Raw genomic sequence first — 7,869 nt, forward strand, 5'->3', positions numbered from 1 at the left:
TTCATGATAAGAACCTTACAGAAAATTGGAATAGATGGTCTTTACCTCAATATGATAAAGGCCATCTATGACTATTATTAAATGGCCAAAAACTGAAGGCCTTTACCTTAAAATCAGGCGCAAGACAAGGATGTCCCTTATGACCTCTCCTATTCAACATAGTAATGGAAATACTAGCCAGAGAAATTAGACAAGAGAGAGAAATAAAAGAGGTAAATACAGGAAAAGAGGAAGTTACATTATCATTATTTGCAGATGATATGACACTCTATATAGAAGACCCCAAAAACTCCATTGAAAGGCTCTGAAATATAATAAATAAATTCAGCAATGTAGCTAGATACAAAATCAAAACTCAAAAATCAATGGCATTTCAATACACTAGCAACAAAATCACTGAGAGAGAAATAAGAGAAGCCACAGCCCTCACACTAACATCCAAAAGAACAAAATACTTAGGAATTAATCTCACAAAAAAAGTAAAATATCTATACAGGGAAAATTATAATACCCTGAATAAAGAAATCGAAGAGGATCTCAGAAAATGCAAAGCATCCCTTGTTCGTGAGGAAAAATTAATATTGTGAAAATGGCCATTCTCCCAAAACTGTTATACAGATTCAATGCAATCTCAATGAAAATACCATCAACATACCTCATAGATCTAGAGAAATCATTCCTAAAATTCATCTGGAACCAGAAGAGACCAAGAATAGCAAAGGCAATTCTAAGCAGCAAAGGCAAGGCAGGAGGCATCACAATCCCTGACTTGAAGTTATATTACAAAGCAACTATAATAAAATCAACATGATACTAGAATAAAAACAGATCTAAAGATCAATGGAATAGATTAGAAGATACAATCACAACTACCAACACACTCAACCACCTTATCTTTGATAAAAGGGCCAAACATATTCACTGGAAAAATAATAGTCTCTTTAATAAATGGTATTGGAAAAACTGGCTCTCCATATGCCAAAAACTAAAACCAGACCATGCCTATCACCCTGTACTAAACTAAAATCTAAATGAATCAAAGATTTGAATATTAAAAGAGAAACACTAAATCTTTGGAAGACAATGTGTGTAAAAACCTTGAAGATATAAGGGTAGGTAGAGAATCCATGGACAGGAATCAAACTTCACGGGAAATACTTCCCAGAATCAACAACTGGGGTCACATCTTATTAAAAAGTTTCTGCACATCAAAAGAATTCTCCAGCATTCTCCCACAAACTGGTAAAAAAATCTTAGTGAACTTTCCCTCAAAGGACCTTTATCTAAAACACGTAAAGAATTTTTAAAATATCAGACACCTCAGGGATTTATCTCAGTGGCATAAGCGCCCGCCTTGCAAGTAGGCAGTCGTGAGTTTGATCCCTGGTACCGATAAAAAAGAAAGAAAAAGACAAAAAAAAAAAAAATCAGAAATCTGAAATTCAAAGACCCAATCCAAAAGTGGGCATCTGAGATGAATATACACTTCTCAGATGAAAAAATACAAATGGAAAATAAATACATGAAGAAAATGTTCATCATCATTAGTCATTAGAAAAATGAAAATTAAAATAACACTGAGATTCCATCTCATTCCAGAAAGAATGACCAGGTTCAAGAAAACTATCAACAACAAATGCTGGAGAGGCTGTGGGGAAAGAGGAACTCTCCTGCATTATTGGTGGGAGTGTAGACTGGTGCAACCACTGTGGAGGTCAGTCTGGAGATTCCTCAAAAAGCTGGGATTGCAAGTCCCATGCAGCACAGCTATTCCACTTCTGGACATAGTTCTAGAAGAACTAAAACATCATATCACAGTGATTTATGTGCAATCATGTTATAGCAGCATAATTTGTAATAGCCGGATGTTGGAAACAACCTAAGTGTCCATCAACTGAGGAATGGATAAAAATGTTGTGGTATTTTTATGCAATGGAGTACTACTCATCTATAAAGAATGATCACATTGAGATATTTATAAGTAAATGGATGCAACTTGAGACCATACTCATAAGCTAAATATAAATCAAACTCACATGTATAAATACCGTATAGTCTCCCTGGTGTAAGAAATGGTAAGAGCACATAAGTGTTTATGGTAATCATGGTTCCCCATTACATTGCTTTGAAGACTTATAATGTTTTCATTCATTAGTTGGAATGATTTTACCCTGGTTTGTTTGATTTTACTATCTATGATGGTATGAACAGCTATTTTGAAGAAAAGACATTATAATAGCCAGTGCTGATTTAATATCATCTTGTGTTGAAGTCCTACCATGCTTTTGTTCTTCTATTTCCATTGATTCTATCATATTGTATCTTAGTGGATTTTATTATTTGTGATAGTATAAACAAATTTTTTATGGACAATGAGATAATATAGTAGCCATTGTTCATTTTCTATTATTTGGTTCTGAATGTTTTGTAATACTTTCATTCTCTTGAATGGTTTTATACTATTTTGTTATGTTTGATACTATAGTATATGAAGGTATGCTCAATTATTACAAAGAAAGAGACTTTATGGTAGCTACTGTTAAATCATGTTCTCTTGTTGTGAAATACTGTGTTGCTTAAATCGTTCTGTTCTAATCTGCTTTGTGATGTTCTCTTTTGTCTTAAATCTCTTTAAAATAAAAAATTAAAAACTAAATATACATGATCAACTAATTTTTGATAAGGACCCCAATAAAACACAACAGAAAAAAGACAATCCTATAATAAATAGTGCTGGGATATCTGGATCCACATGTAATGGAATGAAATTAGACCCTTGTGTTGTATACTAAAACCAACTCAAAATGTTATTAGATTTAGAAGTGAAATTCCCAGAAGAAAATATGGACAAAAACTTCATGTCATTTTTTGGGGTAATAATTTGTTGAAAAAAACACCAAAGTTCAAGCAAAAAAAGCAAAACTAAACAATTTGGAGCCCATGACATAAACATTTTCTGCACAGCAAAGAAAACCTCCCCAGTAAAATGAAAAGACAATCTATTGATTCAGTGAAAACATTTGCAAGTCCCATGAGTATCAAAGGGTTAACACCCAAGTTATATAAGGAGTGTGCATGAATGAAGAGCAATTAGATTTATTAATAGGATAGTAAAGATAGTAATAAACAACCCAGTAAATGATGGACAAAGACCTGAGAAGATACGTTTTCTGGTGAAGATACGTGAACACCCTATATGAAGATGTTGTCAACAATGCCAGTAATATTAATTTCGGGTAAATGTACACCATGAGCATCAGTTCATATTCTCTGGGTAGGGGGATTGCAAACTAGTATAGCCATTATAAGAAACAATACAAATATTTCTCAAAAACTTTAAAAAATAAATGTATCCTCTGACCCAGCAATCTCTCTTTGAGTATGTGTATACACATGATGTAAGATTAGCCCCTCAGAGAGGGACCCGCAGTCTTTTCTCACTGGAGCATCAGTCACTATAGTCACAATGTGAGAACAAGTATTCATTGACAGGCAAACAGAAACAAATCTGTCTGTGTAAATAACGGAAAGTGATTCAACCTTAAAAAAAGAAAAGCTTACATTTATGACAACATAGATGAGCCAGGAGAACATTATGTTAAATGAAAAAAGCTAGACACAACACAAAAAAGTATTTCAATGTCTTACCTATTCTATGTGAAGTCTAAAATACATCAAACACACAGAAATCAACAGAAAAAATATGTATAATGAAAGATCCAGTAGCAGAGAAATAAAATAGACCAAAAAAACCCTGTAGTGTAGCACTTTTTTCCATTTAAACAGCAGCAATAATATTGGAGTCTTCAGATCTAAAATACCCATAAATTTATACTGCAGATATGAGGCTAGAGAGGCAAACTTAGTCAAATCATGAGACCTCTGAACAGCAGGCACGCCGGTAGGGAGGTTAAGAATTCTTGGGTTTGCTAAGTGTGATGAGAGGCTATTCTAGCAACAAGCAGGAAGGGACATATGCATATCAAAATCTGTAAAACAGAAATTCATTGAAATGCACCCAAGTGAAACTCCATATTAATAAGAATAAGGAGAACATTGTAAAAACAAAGGCAAACTAGACTGCTTATTTCTGGGTATTGGTATTAAACAGAATATGGATTATTTCCACATTTTCATGTTGTCGAAATTCTCCATGATGTGTATGTACATTTTACTTTTCAGTCAGAGGAAACCAAAATTGCTATCTTTTCCAAAATCACATCGGCTCATATCTATTAGCCACTCACATCCAAGTTTCCCTTAACTGTTCCACTATTATTTTAGAGTTATTTGTTAACAGCATTTCAGTGTGAAAAAAACATATGAATAGGCATTTAATTGCATAGGGGATTTGTACTGAAACCATTTTTAATAAATCAAGCTTGGAACATCTGCAAACATCTCTACCTAAGCCGCATACTTGAAACAACAAAAACCAAAAAAGCACAAGGGCTCTGAATCAAAATGAAGATGAAATATTTCAACCCAGAACCTGCTGCCAAAACCAAATTGTTGTTTTACACACAATTCTGATTTGTTTAATGAAATATTGGGTGTCTTGATGCACAGTAACAACAATGCAGCCTTCCAGACAGAAAAACAGTGAGGTTCTGTAAATCATGCTCAATGAGAAAAATCATAGGAATCAAGAAATCAAGGGAAATAAAACCAAACGCATTATTTGGTTTTCTTGTTCCAAGAACAAGTTGATTTGCATGTCAAACAAGAGCACACAGGCGCATCCTCATAAACAGCGGGATGCAGTGGAGCTGACACACCATGAAATACCATGGAGAGAAGGCGCCTAATACCTACAGTGCATAGAGGAGGAGCCACTGAGACCTAACTCCCAGAAACACATTTGGAAGTGGAGATGTAAGCACTGACTGTTTGTATTTACCATAACATAAACATTCTGTTGCACAGGCCACATACTTGCTTAATCAGCTTTTAGTATTTATCTTTCCAGTTCTGTTTCTTGATCATTTACTGAGCAAACTAAATAAATAAAATTGCAGGTTTAAAAAAATAGCAATTTTTGTACTCTGCCTAAACTTCCCTAGTATTGCTAGTGCTTTTCATACTGTTTGGTAATGTGAATAAGTCAAGGTTACAATATGACTCAGAAATGATACTCAGGTACATGCACAAGAGAATTGAAAACATGTGCACACACACACATTCACACATTCATGCACACACAAACATTAATAAAACATGATGCAGAATATAAAAGATGGAACTAAATCAAATACTTGTCAAGTGATGAAACATAATTAGTTTATCCATACAATTTAATTATGCAGGGCCAGGGATGTAGCTCAGCATCCCAGCTCAGAGTCAGCCTGGCAAGTATGAGGTTAGGAGTTCAATTTCCAGCACAAAATAAAAAGCAAAAAATATTCATCCCAAAGAAGGAATGAAATAAAGATACATTTTTACATAATAGCGTTCAAGACACTTGAAAAAATCATAAGTCAAAGAAATTGGACACGAAAACTGAACATTACACTGGAAATGGATTTAAAACCAGCTACCTTCAGAGTTTCTGAGCCTGAACCACCAATCAAACAGTTCCTAAGCATCCAATTCAGAAACTCCTTTAAAATGATAACGCTGGAGGCACACTGTTACATACAAATATATGATTTATATATAAATGCATTATTTCATTAGGTGTAGCCTGTTCACAATAACAAAAGGTTTTAGTGATCAGTTTTTAAGGATTGAATATATGAAATTTAATCTATATATTCAATAAAATTGATATGAATAGAATTGAAGAATTATCTTTTTAAGTGGATATAAAATATTTCTTATAAAATACTGATTTATTGTACATTGCTAATACACTCTTGTGTCACACAACAATGGTTTGGTAAAAGATAGTTCATATATAGATTATGACTCTCTAAGACAATAATTGATTTATAAAATTTCTATCACCTGGTGACATTGTAGCTACTATAATTCCCTAGCATGATGCATTATTAGTGCATTTATGGTGAAGTTAGTGTCAACAATCCAATTGTGCTTCTAGGCATACAAAAGTACAATGCATACAATCATAACAATGACATTCAGTAACTATGCTACTGGTTTATGTATTTGCTCTATAGTAAGTTCATCACTGTTTTACTGTATATTCCTTCTATTTGTTTTTAAAATTACACTGTTCAACAGTATTTTCATTTGACGCTGGAAGCAGCCTCATAAATCTTGTGTTTACTGTGTCACTTGGATGTATCAGTTTCTCTTGTGTGAGAGTAAATTCACATTATTTGTTCATTCTGGCCTTTGGAGATAAAAGGTAGAGAAAAAATAGAAATTCAAATTAGAGATAGAGTGTAAGAATTGTTGAAGAATTAAGTGCATTATTCACATGCTTTGAGTTGACTTCTAAGTTACCTGTTCATGAGGAGGGAGTCTCTCAAAAATTGAAAGTCCTGGAAAACCTATGAATGAACTGTTTTTCTGTGAATGAATTCCTGAGCCCACATACTCAGGCAGGAGAAGTGTAAAGACATGCTGCCTTAATGTCGCTGAACGTAACCTCTGCTCAATCACTGCTTGACTACAATGTACATGAGCAAAGAGGAGCCACCTAGGAAGTCACTTCAACAGGGTCTCCAGGACAGATGTAAAGGAGGAAGATAGATGCTGGAATTTTATTTCAGGCAAAGTATGTCCTTACCAAACAAAAACTTCAATGGTAGTGCGAAGCACGAAACAGAATCCAGAGTTTAAATGGGTAGTTTAAAAACAGAAATTAAGACTCATACAGACACAGGAAATATCTGACCATATGCATAATCTGAATCCAGAAAGAGATAAAGGACATATAATTATTTTTAAAAATAATGATGGAATAATCGTTCAAATATGGGAAAAATATCCCTCTAAATGTTCAAGCAGTTGAATAAAATCTGAGTAAAACAAACTCCTCAAAATGTCACGTCATAATCAATTTTGAGAGGACTATATTATTATTTTGAGAGGACTATAGATAAGTAGGAAATCTTTACAGTGACAAGTAAAAATGATAAAAAAAAAGACGGATCAATCTTAAATGTGTATGGCTTACTGAAATCCATCAGAAAAGTTTGTATACTACATGAACTCAATTTGAAATAGTCTGGAAAAGCCAAAACTATAGTGAAGATGCAAATCTAATTGATAGCCAAGATCCTCCTGCTGCTGTCAAGATGGTGCCGAAAGACAAGCCTGAGAGATCAACCTGGAAGCTTAATTTGGGCCTTACCCATCCAGTAAAAGATGGAATTTTTGATTCTCCAAAATTTTGAACACTTTCTGAAGGAAAAGGTTAAAGTCAATGGAAAAACTGGAAACCTTGACAATGTTGTTCACACAGAACACTTCAAGAAGAAAATCACAGTTGTTTCCGAGAAACAGTTCTCTAAAAGGTATTTGAAATATCTTACCAAGAAATACCTTAAAAAGAATAATCTTCGTGACCGGCTTCAAGTGGTTGCATCTGACAAAGAGACTGATGAACTCCAAAACTTCCAGATTAGTCAAGATGAAGATGGATCAGAGTCCGAGGACTAAGTGGTTTCCACATACAGAGCTTTGCTTTGTAATTAAACAAATGTGAGGGAAAAAAAGTTGAAAGGGAAGTAGGAAAGGGTCAAATAAATTAAGTACTGGCACAGTTTTATGGCAGTCAGTTTTGTATACGATATTGTCATTGTAGACACATGACACTATGCATTTGTCCAAATCCGTAGAGATTTTCAACACAGAAAGAAAACTTGATGCAGATTCATAATTCCCACCCACTGTTCCTTCCACTCTCTGAAATAGTTCTGAAAGTCCTCTTGTGAGTGTCTAAGCTGGCTTGGTTAAATG

The 7,869-nt window shown here is 34.1% G+C and overlaps 1 pseudogene; it reads left to right on the plus strand.

Moving 5' to 3' along the window:
* Positions 1–7,205: 7,205 nt before the first annotated feature.
* On the plus strand, positions 7,206–7,569 carry LOC100727465 (ribosomal protein eL22-like; annotated as a pseudogene).
* The last annotated feature ends 300 nt before the right edge of the window (positions 7,570–7,869 follow it).

This window comes from Cavia porcellus, unplaced genomic scaffold (assembly GCF_034190915.1).
Source record: "Cavia porcellus strain 051 isolate PalLab524CR breed Dunkin Hartley unplaced genomic scaffold, mCavPor4.1 scaffold_5, whole genome shotgun sequence".
Lineage (NCBI taxonomy): Eukaryota > Metazoa > Chordata > Mammalia > Rodentia > Caviidae > Cavia > Cavia porcellus.